The sequence below is a fragment of the Macrobrachium nipponense genome, chromosome 43 (assembly GCF_015104395.2).
Source record: "Macrobrachium nipponense isolate FS-2020 chromosome 43, ASM1510439v2, whole genome shotgun sequence".
Lineage (NCBI taxonomy): Eukaryota > Metazoa > Arthropoda > Malacostraca > Decapoda > Palaemonidae > Macrobrachium > Macrobrachium nipponense.
Genome location: NC_061104.1, coordinates 18,296,233 through 18,312,100, shown reverse-complemented (window position 1 = coordinate 18,312,100; position 15,868 = coordinate 18,296,233). Strand labels below are relative to the sequence as shown.

The following is a 15,868-nucleotide window of genomic DNA, read 5'->3' as shown; positions in this document are numbered from 1 at the left end:
TTTCACATTGCCTTAGTCAATCCAAATTACGGTGTAATTTGATTCACAAATTACACTGCATACAATGAACAACTGGCATTAGCCAACTGACTGGCCACAGGTTGATGTACAGAAGAAAGGTGCACATACCAGTATATAGTGAGTTGGCTGCCACATTTACTCCTGTTTAATTTTTCTGTTCAAAATAGAATTCTGCCCAGATAACTGGAAAAAATGGCAACAATTACAAACAAAACACTTCTTCCAGTGGTCTGAAAAGGTATCTACAAGCTGATTTTAAACCATTACATGGGTACAGTGCCATACCTTGAATGCAGGCAATTAATATACAGGTACTGGACAAAAACTCCTCCCACTTCCCATCTGAATCAATCTCAGTAATTCAAACCATTTCACATAATGTGTAGCCATGAGTTATGCTTTGTCCTATTGCATCTCACAATGGTGTTGGTTAAAGGCAGTGTATAAATATACACAAGCATAGAAAGATAGGTGTCATTATTTTTCTTTCTCAGGAGGGGTCTATAAATGTCCAAAAAAGATAATATAGTTTTGGAAATGCTTTTTATTTTTCATTCAATTATGAAGGTTTTGTATAAAAATTAAAATTCCCCATAAAATATAAGATAAATGAATTGAAATATAGTTATAAAAAGTCTTATTTACTATGTTATAAAGACCATCTGGATAAAATAACGGATTTAAACTGGTCTTGATGGGTTTTGCAAAACGAGTTTTCCCTTACTGGTATTTCCACAGTTATCTCAAAAACCTTACATATTAGAGCTTCAAAATTTTAGTTCTACATCGCTGAAAGAACATACCTATAGTTAAACCTGCATAATTTAAACCATAGCAGCAACTGCCTTTAATGTTTTACAACAATACAATGATGGAAGTTGTTCAACAGCAGATCTGGATCTTCTGCAACGCAGGAGTGACGATAATTAGGAATTTGAAAGCTTTCCACGACTGTTGCCAAATTTAGACATTTTTATGGCAGCAAGAGAAATCAGTAAAGGTTTCTTCAATATGGTTTCTGAAAAAGTAGAAAAACAAACTGAAGGCCATGAAGAGCTGGAAGAACTTGGTAAATTCTCAAAAAAGGAAGATTAAGGCAAGAAAGAAATGAAAAATGAACCAGCACTGTGGATGTGAAAATCTCAAGCACAAAATCATGAAATATGATCCTCATGTGGAATGCTGAGTAAAATAAATTAAAACTCCTGCATAAATTCAGATTTATTAAAGAGAACAATTTCCCAGTAAAATGTCTTACAAAAGGGAACCTGTTTTGACAAAAAATAACAAATTTTCATGGTAGTTTGTATTTTTCCTAGCTATACAAACCACAACCTCATATAATGGAGTATCAGAGTGAGCTGGGACAGTCACTGAACTTGGGTGACAAATAGTTAACTGGTGATTATGGTAGTGAAAGAAGAAATACCATTTGCTCATCTACTGTCACTAGTCATTTTTTCCTTCATCCACATGCACAAAGCAAGGTGGTTAAAGCAAATTTAATTCATATAAGGCTTCGGTTTGTATTACAAGGAAAAATACAAATTACTTAAAAAATTTATTTGCACCTGTAAAAATGATATTGTTAAGATACAATGAAGTTTTATACATACTTACCTGGCAGATATATACTTAGCTATAGACTCCGTCGTCCCGACAGAATTCAAAACTCGCGGCACACGCTACAGGTAGGTCAGGTGATCTACCATTCCCGCCGCTGGGTGGCGGAATCCCGACCATTCCCGTTTTCTGAGCCAGATTTTCTCTTACACCTGTCTCCTGAGGGGAGGCTGGGTGGGCCCTTAATCGTATATATCTGCCAGGTAAGTATGTATAAAACTTCATTGTATCTTAACAATATCATTTTTATACATGCAACTTACCCGGCAGATATATACTTAGCTGATTGACACCCTTGGTGGAGGGCGAGAGACAGCTATATATATAAAAAAAAAATTTAATAACGGGAAACAACAATTGTTGTAGGATATCAATCCTTGGTTCTTACCTGTTTGGGCCGAAGACTTCATGATTACTGTCATTTAGTCTGCATGCCTCAAGAGCTTCAGTGAGGTAAACAACCTATGACCGAACAGCCCTTCTGGATCATGTCAATGGGGGCTAGCCCGCTTACGCGACAGAACCTGCATGGATCGTACCAATGGGGCTTACCCGCTTACATGGCAGAGCCTGACCTGTATCTTATCAATGGGGGCTAGCCCTCTTACATGACAGAGCTTTAGGCTTTACATAATGCACAACGAGGAGACCAAAAGTTAATCCCGACCACCTGACCTTCCTAACCATGTTAAATCTAAGAACTGAAAGGGGTTATTCCTATACCCTCTTTCAGTCAACCATAAAAACCAAACACCATAATGTTAAAATTACATAACCTAACTAATTAGGATTAACCTCAGCTCCTCCTCCCAGCACTAAATCCGCGGACACATACGCTCCCAGTGAAAAGCACTTCTCATAAGTAACTCTCACATCCCTTAGATAATGAGAGGCGAACACTGAGTTACACTTCCATACGTGGATTCAAATAAGATTTTGAAGGGACCACGTTTTATGAAAAGCATTGAGGTTTGCTATGGCCCTCACTTCGTGTGCTTTTACCCTGAGGAGTTTAAATTGTTCTTCACCACATTTAAGATGCGCTTCCTTAATAATGTCTTTAATGAAAAACGTATGGGCGTTTTTTGATATTGGCCTTGTAGGATCCTTGACCGAACACCAAAGACTTTCCTGCGTACCTCCCAAAAGAGACTTTCTTTGTAAATAAAATTTTAGCGCTCTTACTGGACAAAGGGTCTTCTCCTGTTCTTCCCCCGTAAGAGAAGAGAGTGCCTTCACTTCGAAGCTTCTAGGCCACGGTTTTGATGGGTTTTCGTTCTTGGCTAAGAAGAGAGGCTTAAAAGAGCAAATTGCAGCCTCCTTCTTAAAACCCACTCTGCCCTCTAACGCTTGAAGTTCACTCACCCTTTTTGCCATGGCTAAGGCGAACAGGAATAGAGACTTCCTTGTTAAATCTCTAAAAGAAGAATTATTGGAAGGTACGAATCTTTCAGACATCAGATAATGAAGCACTATATCCAAGTTCCAACTGGGATTTTTATTATTCTGACTTTTTGAGGTCTCGAAAGACCTAATAAGGTCATGTAGATCCTTATTGTCCGACACATCCAGACCCCTAGTGCCTAAAAACCGAGGCCAGCATACTTCTATACCCCTTGATCGTAGATACAGCTAGGCCACACTTTCTTCTAAGGTAAAGAAGAAAATTTGCAATGTCGGTTATAGAGGTGCTGGAAGAGGATAGCTCATGCGTCCTGCACCATCTTCTAAACACCTCCCACTTCGACTGGTACACCCGTAATGTGGATGGTCTCCTGGCTCTTGCGATTGCTTTTGAAGCTTCGCGAGAAAACCCCCTCGCTCTAACGAGTCCTTCGATAGTCTGAAGGCAGTCAGACTTAGAGCGGGGAGGTTTTTGTGATACCTGTCGAAGTGGGGTTGTTTGAGAAGATCGCTCCTTAGTGGAGCGATCTGGGAAGATCCACTATCCACTCCAGCAACTCTGTCACCCAATCTAGGCTGGCCAAAAAGGGGGGAAAAGGGGCGATCAAAGTCAATTTCGTTCCCTCTGAGGAGGCAAACTTTCTTATTACTTCCCCTACCAGTTTGAAGGGGGGAAAGCGTACCCGTCTATTCCCTTTCAATCCATGAGGAGGCCGTCTATCGCTATTGCTCTTGGATCTGCGATGGGGGAGCAATAATTCTCCAACCTCTTGTTCCAGTTGGTTGCGAACAAGTCTATGTTCGGCCTTCCCCATAACTGATCGCACACTTGAGGGTTGAGAGTCCATTCGGTGGGGAGCACTTGGTTTCTTCTGCTTAGCAGATCCGCTCGAACATTTCTCTCTCCCTGAATAAATCTCGTTAGAAGAGAGATCTGTTTCTCTTGCGCCCAAAGCAACAACTCCCTCGCTGTCTCGTAAAGGGAGAATGAATGAGTTCCCCCTTGCTTCCTGATATATGCTAGGGCTGTCGAGTTGTCGGAATTGACCTGAATGATCGATCCTGAGATCTGTTCTTGAAAGTGCAAGAGAGCTAGGGTGAATGAAATGGCTTTCAGTTCCTTTTTGTTTATGTGCCAGGACACCTGAGCTCCTTCCCAGGTTCCCGACACTTCTTGCGAATCCAACGTTGCTCCCCACCCCACGTCCGATGTGTCCTGCAAACAACGCTCGGAGAGGGCTCTTTATGTGCAAGGATATTCCTTGACCGAGTTTCTTCGGGTCTAACCACCACCGAAGATCTTGTTTGACCTTGTCCGTTATCCTGAATGATTCTTCTAGGTCCTGGGAACTTTGATCCCAGTTCTCCTTCAGATAATACTGAAGGGGTCTTAGGTGCAGTCTCCCTAGGAAACGAACTGCTCCAACGAGGAAATGGTTCCCAGCAAACTCATCCACTCCCTCGCGGAGCAATGCTCTTTCCCTAGATACTGACACCTTTGTAAGGCAGCGCTCTATTCTCTCTGTTGATGGAGACGCTAGAAAACCCCGAGAATCCATCCGAATCCCCAGATAAACTATGTTCTGCTGGGGATCCAGCTGGGACTTCTCGAGGTTGACTAGGAGTCCCAATGACTGCGTCATCTTTAATGTTACCGAAAGGTCCTCCAGACACTGTTCCTTCGACTTTGCTCGTATTAGCCAGTCGTCCAAATACATCGAGATTCTGATCCCTTCTAAATGTAGCCAATGCGCCACATTCCTTAGGATACCTGTGAAGACTTGCGGGGCCGTCGATAGTCCGAAGCAAAGCGCTCGAAATTGAACCACTTCCCTGTGACATGAATCTTAGGTATTTCCTTGATGCCGGATGAATTGGCACATGGAAATATGCATCTTGAAGGTCCAGGGATACCATCCAGTCCCCTGGACGAAAGAGCAGAAAGTACAGAGGAAGAGGTCTCCATCGAGAACTTCTTCTTTATCACAAAGACGTTCAGCGCACGTTACGTACCCAAAACCGGCCTCCACCCGCCCGAGGCTTTTGGTATCAGGACAATAAGAACGGTTGTTTAGAAATCTTGGTGAATGGAGATCTTGAACCGGTTCTATTGCCCTTTTCTGCAACATAAGTTCTACTGCATGCAGGAGAGCTTGACTCTTGACAGGATCTTTGTATCTCGCTGTTAACTCCCTTGGAGTTCTTGTTAAGGGAGGATATTCCCTGAAGGGGATGAGGTATCCTCTCTCGAGGATAGAGAGGGTCCAGCTGTCCGCCCCTCTCTTCGCCCAGACTCTGGCAAAGTTCGACAGTCTGGTGCCTACCGCTATCTGGAGGACTTCTTCATTTTGCCTTCCCTGCGGGTCTCCTGGAAGGTCTTCCTCTGGTATCCGGTCTTCTACCTCTAAAAGGGGTTCTTGAGGAGGAAGAGGCCTCGAAAGGGCTGCTGAAGAGGTGCTTTATCCTTCTTTTGAAAAGGAAACAGCAGGCTTGAACCTCTTTGCTGACTGTGTCAGTAGATCCTGTGTGGCTTTTCAGCTAATGATTTTGCTACATCCCTCACCGTGTCCTGTGGGAAAAGGTGGTTAGAAAGTGGTGAATATAGCAAGGCCGACCTCTGTAGAGGAGATATGACTTGGACAGGAAAGACCCGTACACTGCTCTCTTTTTCAAAACTCCCGATCCAAAAAGAGCAGCCACTTCCACCGAACCGTCCATCACCGCTCTGTCCAGACACGATAATACACTCGATAATTCGTCCATAGTGACAAATTCGGGATCTTGGGCTCTCTTCGCAGGGCTCCCAAAGCCCAGTCCATAAAATTGAATACTTCGAGTGTCCTAAAGAGTCCCTTTAGTAGATGGTCCAGTTCACACATCCCCCAAGTAGCTTTTGCTGATAGTAGAGCGCGCCTCCTTGAAGAATCTACTAAGGAAGCGTAATCTGCGTCTGCCGATGAAGGCAGTCCTAAGCCCATAGGTTCCTGGGTATCGTACCATCTTCCAGGTTTACCCGTCAACTTTGAAGGAGGGCATGAAAAAACAGTCTTGCCCGCCTCTCTTTTATTCTTAAGCCATTCTCCAAAGCCTTGACGCTTTTTTCATACTAAGGGCCTGGACGCATTTTTACAAATGAGGATGCTTTTGGAGACTTCGTGCTTGATAACAAAGATCCTGGAGAGGGCGGATCCGCTGGTTGAAGCTTATCCCCGACTCCAGCAACAACAACAAGGACAATCTCTTATAATCAGAGACTACTACATCCACTGGTAATTCTTCATCCGAGACTTCTTCTAAGTCTCCGGCTGTAGGGGATCCTTTCAGAGAAGAGCGGTTCTTAGTAGTCGAGGGACTTCTGTCAAAAGAAGAAAAAAAGAACGTCGCCCGTGTGACAAATCCCTTGCTACTACAAGGCGCAATACAGTTCTTAAACGCACGAGAGTATCTCCTCTCAGGAACCTGTTTCCTACCAGGTGAAGGGCTCCTACTCTCCGAAGAACTCATAAGTGCGAAGGGGTCTTACTCTAACCTAAGCTCGTACAAGGAGCCTGGCGCCTACTCGACTCCTGGCGTTCTGCTAGACTCCTGGCGCCTACCCGACTCAAAACTAACGCCTGCTCGACTCCTGAAGCCTGCTTGATTCCTGGCGCCTGCTTGACTCCTGGCGCTTGTCGTGACTCCTGGTAGGCTCTTGACGCCTCTCACAAGACTCCTGGCGTCTGGTTAGGCTCTATACGCCTGTTATATTCTTGGCGCCTACTAGGCTCTGTCAACTCTATGTGTCTAAAAATCTCCTGCTTCTTAGGCTCTTGACACCTATCCCTGATCCTCAGAAGAGGAGTCCGACTCCTACTTCTCCTAAGAGACGTAGCTGATCGCTTGCTCTGCGAGCGGCTACCGCTGGGAACTTTCTTCCTATAGATAGGAGAGGATCGTTTAAAGGGAGAACGAGAGAGTCTCTCCGGTGACGAGCGCCTGCTAGAGTGAGAAACTTCTCTCCTACCAGGAGAAGAAAACTTCGATCTCTTCACTGGAAGGGAGGAGTCTTTCCTTCGAGACGAATCCTTATGTAGAGCGCCTACCAAGGAGGATATTTGTTCCTGTAGATTAAGCAGGAAAAGCTTAGTCGGGTCTTGAGGCGCTGGAGACGGTCTTCTCGCCTTCTTACTAGTCGAAGGAAAATCCTCTGGAAATCGCTCTGGGCTTGAATCAAAAGCGTCTCCTTTCGGCGCTACCCACGATCTCTTCAGAGGACGAGACTTCGAAGCAGAGCTCCATCCACGCCTGGACGAGGAGGAGTCCGACGCAGAAAAACACTCTTCCAGGATGCCTTTTTTACGGCTATCCAAGGCAGCCTGGGTCGTTACTTCAGGATCTGCCGAAGGACGCCTGATCGTTGGGGATGCTCCACATCCTCCCTGCGGCTTTTGACATTCCTCCTCCTCCCCTGGTCCTGGAGTTTGGAAGCGGTCTAGGCCTAGGTAAGGAGCAATTGCGGAGCCGATCACGCCCCCTCCACTGCACTGGGTCACTGTATTCACTGACACTCTTACCTTGTGTTTCCATAGCTTTAAGCTGCTCCTGAAGCTCCCTGATCGAGGATCTCATTTTTTCCATTTCTGAAAATGAATCCTTAGATTCAACACAGGGAGAAGGGGCTGAGGTTATGGGAGAAACATCATCTAGCTTGATAGTTTCTAATTCAGGCTCAAAAGAACAAGATCTACTCGAGCTTCTAGCTGACGCTTTCCTAGCTCTATCCTTCTCTCTTTTCTTAATATAAGAAGCTAAATCCTTCCATCCTTGCTCCGTAAGCCCTTCACATTCAGCACAAGTTCTATCAAACGCACATTCAGAACCTCTACATTTACTACAAAGTGTATGAGGATCTACCTCTGCTTTAAACAACCTAGTTCTGCATTCTTCCCTTGCACAAACCCTAAACTTAGGTGTTACTTTAACTTCAGCCATCTTAATAGAAAAAACCAAATCCAAGTCCTAATCCAGTCCAAAATAAGCGTATGCCAATCCCGAGAATAAACAAGAGTACTTCACCAAATGAGTCCAACCAATTCTCGGCAAATGAGCAGAATTCCAATCAGGAGAGACCAAACAACAGTTGTTGCCGGCCTCAGCGACAGAGAAAATCTGGCTCAGAAAACGGGAATGGTCGGGATTCCGCCACCCAGCGGCAGGAATGGTAGATCACCTGACCTACCTGTAGCGTGTGCCGCGAGTTTTGAATTCTGTCGGGACGACGGAGTCTATAGCTAAGTATATATCTGCCGGGTAAGTTGCATGTATAAAAATATAAACCATCACCTTTTGTGTAAGAGACTTAGGTGGGAGATCATCTCTTGAGTGTGGTTGAACCCAACCCAGAAATGTCCTGCAAGCAGGGTATACAGTGACCCCTGTAACCTTTTAACAGGTCTGGCATATGGATGACAGCAGTAGGGCCCTGGGTCCAAGTAAATCACTGCTTGAGAGAGTATCATTCAAGGGACAAATATCATTGTAGAACCATAAAAGCCCTCATAATGGAAGTCAGGTTAGGAGGCAGCTCATTCTGGTTAATACCAATTACCGTGATTGGTCAGGAAAACACAAATGGAGTAGTATACATATACATGGCAGCCATTACTGTAGGAACAAAAGAAAAAAAAAAAGTTAACAAAAAGTGAAAAATTAACTGAAAATATGCGAAATATTTCCTTGTAAGCCCAAACTTACAGATAAGTAAGCATCAAGACAGCATGATAAATGAAGGTTAGCACAACTAATGTCTAAAAACTGCAAACAATAATAGGAATGAGAAAAAAATGGAGCACAAGGAAAATGTTATTGTTTGTTTGATTGTATGGTGTTTTTATGTTGCATGGAACCAGTGTTTATTCAGTAATGGGACCAACGGCTTTACGTGACTTCTGAACCATGTAGAGAGAGAGTGAACTTCTATTACCAGAAATACACATCTCTGACGCCTCAATGGAATGCCTGTGAACTGAACTCGTGGCCACCAAGGTGGCAGGCCAAGACTAAACCGTCCACACCACTGAGGCGCTGGCAAATGTTATTTATGATACAGTTCAGTATCATAAATAAAGTACACACTGGTGAAAAGGAGTCAGGAGGGAGAAGAAAGTACTTGTGAACTCCTTAGAAAAGTTCATGTAAAAATGCACAATTTGTGCTAAAAGAAAAAAAACGAGGTCTGGGCATGCACAGAGGCTCTCTTCTTTCAACAATTCTGTAAGTCTGTGAGGCCAGATTTATTTCACGTAGAATGCAGCTAATTATGGCTCATGGATTTGTCTATAACAATCATAACATCAATATTTCAAACCATATAAAATTGTTTGCCAATTGCATTATGACCACTTGCAAGCTCTCAACCTACCCCTGCTTGATGAGTTTATGTCTGTTAATTTTGGCACCTAGGTCATATCTGATGCCAAATCTAGCTGTCATAAACTGGGCAGCAACAGCCTTTCCTTCATTACCTTCCACAGTGTTTGTCGAGTGTTCATCTACTTGAGGGCGTATTTGGGCACATGTCTTTTGACATTTTTAAGCTGAAACAAATAAATTGGAATTAAACAAATGTTAAAATATGTTCCTCTTTATGCAATCTATTTGTTCCCTACTTTCTCAATTTTCAGTTTCATATCCATTTTTAGCATCTTTCCAAGAAGCTGTAGCCATTGTTTGTTTGATTTTGTAAACAGCTCTGGCATCATAACTGTCAATGTTATATTTCACAAATTCATTATACTTATTTGGAAGAAGCAATACACCAATCACTGAACTTAAAAATATACATACCTTCCACATATAGCACTACCCATAAATACTTTCATAATTTGACATTAGGCAATTATATAATATAAAATTGTATACATATCTTATGACATCATTCACTGTAAAACATTCTAAAACTACTGTTGGGTCAATAAACATCCCATACTACTCAGCAACCAACTCCTCTTGTAGACAAGATTTCCTCGTACTATTAATCACAGGGATTCTCAAAGGATAATCTGAAGAAGTGGAATCTTCCAGGCCAAAAAATTAAGGGGTAATGGGCAGCATCTTGACACAGAAATTGTGGGCTACATTGACAAAACTATGTCTTTCCAAAAATTTGGTAGACCCTATGAATGGGGCTTCTACACGAAATACTGAATGTTCCTGTTGCGATGCAGTTGTTACCCTATACCCTCCTCCAATTTCCCTCGACTGGAGTCAATGGTAGCTACACCACCCAATTGCCTAGATATGTTCTTTTATGCGCCTAGATATGTTTTTTATGCACAACATCCGTTGAAGACTATGTTATGGAAAAAAGGTAGTACAACGTGTATTCGTTTCAACTACGGAAGGATGGGACAGGTCTGGGGAGGCTTCTACCCCCAGGCTAAGTGGCTAGGGCAGGGCATAACACCACTTGGTTAGGTTAGGTTAAGGGAGGTTAGGTTAAGTTGCATCCCTGTTGAAATGTGACTTTAATTTTATTAAAAGCAGGGCATAATGCGCATTGCGACCTAAATTGCTGGACTTCAAGTCTGCAAGTTACAGAATGCAACCTGCCCAACTGTATTTGCTCCGGGGGTAGAATGCAAAGTAAGGAGTAGGGAGTTAATCCTTAGTTCCACAGCCAGTTTAAGATATGGCATTTGAGGTTAGGTTAGTTTAGGTGGTAATTCTATAGGAAAAGGGTGCATGGGCTTTTAAAAAAAGTAGTTACCTAGAATTACAGAGAATAGTGTATTGAAATCTTAGATACTAGTCATTAAGTGAGGAAACGCTTATTAATCACAAAAAACGTCACTTTCAAATGTAAAAACTCGTAAAAAAAGTAAGTCGTGGGAGATCCGTCTCTCATCAAGTCAACTAGAGACAGACGTCTGTATCTGTGCGCACATACAAGGGCTAAAAAATAATAACTAAAATAAGTGACGAATGCAATATGTATATGGTAAACCCTTTTCACTTCCCTATTTCTCTATGATCCATTCTTACACAATAAATATGGACAATTTTCTCGCACGGTTATTTTGTTCTTCATCTTCATGGCAGTAACTTCTACAAGACTGTGTTCCTGTGGAAAACTTACTTGAAAAATTACAACCTTTTCGATGTGAAAGCTGTCTCATAGTAACATATGGGGATTTTTGTTTATTGTATAGTTTGTAAGTTGTTTGACCTCAACCTGACCATGGTGACACTCAAAATACATGTGACGTCGCTGTACAAATGGAACAGCCAGGACCCTGTAACCCTTGTGGCGAGTGCGCGCAGTGCAAAAATTCCCGCTTTCCAGAACAAACGTGCTTGCCAAGAATGTTTCAAAATGTGGATAAGGTGTGAACTGCTGTTCCGCCACGACGCCAAAACTGAAATCAGGAATGTGCAAAAAATTACGGCTAATTTTCTTTTTGTTGGTTTTCATCTCCCCCACCTAAAACCCCCAGTTCCCACCTGTGGTCCCCCAAGATTGTTGATGGTTGTAAGGGTTTTCCTCACGTATATAATGATACTGAAGCATAGATAATCTAAAGTTTTATTTGGTATTTCTATATAAGCATTCCACATTGTTCGTCCCCGCGAATAAGAAATCCACCAGGAGCTGGAGCGCCAAATGTAGTTCGTTGTGTTTAGTACAAACCCCTGGGGGTTAATTACAGTCGTCCAAATAAATATTACTTAAAATTCTTGTTCAGGAGGTAAAACTGCAAAGAAAAACCGCAACTCCGTAGTCTAGGCCACCACGGAATAGTAATAAAGATCTACCCTTTATTTTAGTATTTTAAGCTGTTTAACACATAGAAACGGGTGCGCCCCTTCCCTTTAGGGGAAACAACCGAGTGGACTAGCTGATCCAGTCTTGCCCGCTTGTAGATCCACCCTCCAAGAAAGTACTTTAACACGTCCTGACGCCGGAGATGGGCACCAGTCATGAGTCATCGGCAGTGGGAGCAACACCTCGAGACCTCTACTCTCCCTTCGAAGTAAGCAAAAGTAGTTTTTTGGAGGGTGGATCAACAAGCGAGCAAGACTGGATCAGCTAGTCTACTCGGTTGTTTCCCCCATAGAATTACCGATTAGGTTAGGTAAAGGTAAGTCTGGTCAGGTCATGTTCTCTTTGAAATACCTAGCCTACTAGCCCTATAGCCTATGCTACACCTACAGTAGGCTTGACCCCTTAATCTGCATTTGCTCAATCAGTTCTTGGGCTACTAAAAGGTCTACTCTAACTTTGTTACATTTATAATTAAAAGTTTTAATATGTACATAAATTTAACCTTGGATACCCTAGGGGTATAACTCGAGTATTGAAGAAGAACATAGCCTACGTTTGGGAGCAGTTGCTCAATCCACAACTTACTTGCTTATACCTTTTGTAACAACTTGATTTGATGAACTTACATGTACCGCTTACTTTATAAACTGCGTAAGTTACGACACGACCTTCCTCTGACACTTCGTAATATGTCTTCGAAATTTAGTCCTTTCTTTTCCTTTTGTCCTCGTCAGCTGGGTCCTAACTCCTGAGCGTTCACAAATCACAGTTGCGCGCACAGGTAAGAGCAGAGAGCTCTTTATAGTTTCATTTCCTAGCATTTTACTTTTGTGTCATTATTCTCTCCCTTTTTTTTAATGATACTAACTTCCCTTGTTATTAACTGCTTTCTTTCTCTCACAAAGCCTTTTAATGCCTTCATGTTGATTTCATTTAGGATTTCACTAATTTGAGTTGTGTTTTTATTCCCAGATCATCGCACTTTGTACAATATGTCAGTTTTGGGTATTTAGTATCTGTTGGTTGTTCATTAATATATTAGTCGTGATTTTGCACTGAGTCTTCTAATTCGTTCATGTCTTTTTCATTTACGTGCTATCATGTTTCCAAGCAGTGTCTTCAAGATTTTTAATTTCCTGTTTAAGTTTTTGTTTCGTATACCAGCGGTTTTACTTCTACCATAATTTCATGCTTTCTACATAGATCTTACACCTTTTACAACCATGCACTGTAGCCCGTTGAATACTTTCATGTTGCTGTCTTCTAGTCTTCTGCGATTTTCCACAGTGGCAAGGGCACTTAAGCATTAAATCTTCATATATTTCCATTCATATTTCTAACATCATATCTCTCGCCTTTTCCTGTCTTTCCTTATTTATTGTTTGAAGCATGAACTCTTATTTTTCTTTGCTTTTTCATAATTGTTTCACGGTCCATTTTACTGTCGCCCTTCTTATGGGATTATTTTTCATTTTACCTTCCTCCATGTTCATCTTCTTTCTTGTTTCCTATAACTAATTTCCCTGACATCTCTGGACTTGTACTAAAAGCAAACTTTTTCCCAAATTTCCACTGAAGGAAAGTTCCCCATTGCTGCTTATTTCCGTCAGCTTCTGAGGATAACGTAATGTCATCCAAATATATATCAATGACTTTATTTCTACTTGTTTTGAGAGTTTGGGTCTCGTCTTGCATTAGTCATAGCAGTGGATATTGAGCCCAGTCTTTGCCCAAATATTAAATTTTCCTTGTATTTCAGTTTGTTCCGTTTTCCAATTGGAGTGTCTGATACAGGTATTCTCTTTCTATTCATATCATAATCTGCTGATGTCTGTTTCCACTCCGCAAATGGGTATCCCCGAGTACTTGTAAATCAATAATACTTGTATATAAGTAAATAATAGCCTTCATTTCAACCAAACGATCCGATGTGAATTCTTTCAAAACCCATGGATATCAACCACGGAAATCTCTCTCTCTCTCTCTCTCTCTCTCTCTCTCTCTCTCTCTCTCTCTCTCTCTGATGCACATCACATGCACGCATTTACACGTATGTTTGTTTGTTTGTTTGTATGGCGTTTTTACGTTGCATGGAACCAGTGGTTATTCAGCATGGTTATTCAGCAACGGGACCAACGGCTTTACGTGAATTCCGAACTACGTCGAGAGTGAACTTCTATCACCAGAAATACACATCTCTGACCCTTCAATGGAATGCCAGAGAAATGAACTCGCAGCCACTGAGGTGGCAGGCCAAGGCAAAAACTACCACGCCACTGAGGCGCCAATTTACAAGCTTATCTATACAGTCGCGTGCAAGAGAATTCCTGCCTCGGACGAAGCCAATTCATTCGAGAAAGGTTTAACGAACCACCGAACATGAACATCAAACATCATCGCCTTGAAGGATGTTGGGCAAACGAGATACCTCGGGGCGGAAAAATAACATTAATCAATGCTTCAGTTATGGAAAATCTCTCTCTCTCTCTCTCTCTCTCTCTCTCTCTCTCTCTCTCTGTTAAAGAAATAATAGTTCATAATGCAAGTATTTCAGACCATAATATCATAGAATTAACAGTCCATTCCAAAGCAAGTGAAAACACAGATAAGCAAGAAATGAAAAAGTGGGAAGGATATGGAAAATACAACTTCTACAGTAAAAATATAAAATGGTTAGAAATAAATGAAGAATTAAACAAAGATTGGGATAACATTTTCGTAAGTGATGACATAAGGGTAAATACGGAGATATTATATAAAATATTAGAGAAAATAGTGGATAAATATATACCGAAGAAGAAAAGTAAACATCAGTCATGCATACCAAGAGACAGAAGGATCTTGTTCCAGAAAATCAGAAAGTGGAAAAAAGGTCTTGCAAAAGAAAAAAATACATGGAAAGTTATAGAACTAAAAAGTAAGATAGAAAATGCAGAACAAAAGATTATACAATCAAAGGAAAATGTAAAACGGGACTTGGAAGAAAAAACCCTAGTAAATATCAAGCAAAACCCCAAACTATTATATTCATACGGAAAAAAGATGAATAAAAGAAGAATAGAAATAAGCCCCTCTAAGTTGAATTGAGATTAACGAATGAAAAAAGAAAAAAAGGAAATATGCACCATATTGGCAGAATGATATGAGAGAATTCACCCCTAGAATAGATAATGAAGATAATGATATAGAAGTAAGGGATGAAAATAGTGAATATTTAGCTGACATAGATATTAATGAAGCCGATATTGTGCAGGCTATTAATGAAATTAAAAATGGAGCTGCAGCAGGGCCTGATGGTGTTCCTGCTATTTTGTTAAAGAAAGTAGTTCATTCTATCGCAAAGCCCCTTGCAATATTATTAAGACAAAGTGTAGATATAGGCATGATTTATGATGAGCACAAATTAGCATATATTACCCCTACATTCAAAAGTGGATCAAGACTAGAGGCAAGTAATTATAGGCCTGTGAGTCTAACATCACATATTATGAAAGTGTATGAAAGGGTAATGAAGAAAAACACTATGAAACATTTAATAAAAAATAATCTATTTAATATAGGACAACATGGTTTCGTACCCGGAAAAAGTACACAAACCCAACTGTTAGTCCACCGTGACAACATATACAAAAATATGAAAAGCAGAAATGAAACAGATGTGGTTTATCTAGACTTTGCAAAAGCTTTTGACAAGGTAGACCATAATATATTAGCGAAGAAAATTAGAAAACATAATATAGTGGATAAAGTAGGAAGATGGTTAAAAGAATTTTTACACAACAGAAAACAGATAGTTATTGCAAACGATGAGAAATCGGATGAAGCTAAGGTAATTTCCGGTGTGCCACAAGGTACGGTGTTAGCTGCATTACTGTTTGTTATTATGATTGCAGACATAGACAGTAATGTTTAGGACTTGGTAGTGAGTAGTTTCGCCGATGACACAAGAATAAGTAGAGAAATTACTTGTGATGAAGATAGGAACACGCTACAAACAGACCTTAGCAAAGTATATGA

At 41.3% G+C, this 15,868-nt stretch overlaps 1 long non-coding RNA gene across 4 annotated transcripts in view; it reads right to left on the bottom strand.

Annotated features, from left to right (window-relative positions):
- The window catches only part of LOC135213545 (uncharacterized), a 32,521-nt gene extending 19,793 nt beyond the window's left edge, over nucleotides 1–12,728 (bottom strand). The window contains exons 1-3 of one of the 4 annotated variants that reach the window (XR_010314161.1): nucleotides 12,478–12,728; nucleotides 9,449–9,623; nucleotides 130–204 (exon numbers count right to left, since the gene is read on the bottom strand). This is a non-coding gene — a long non-coding RNA (uncharacterized LOC135213545). The other 3 variants (XR_010314160.1, XR_010314163.1, XR_010314162.1) reach the window with 3 other exon arrangements.
- Between the last annotated feature and the right edge of the window lie 3,140 nt (nucleotides 12,729–15,868).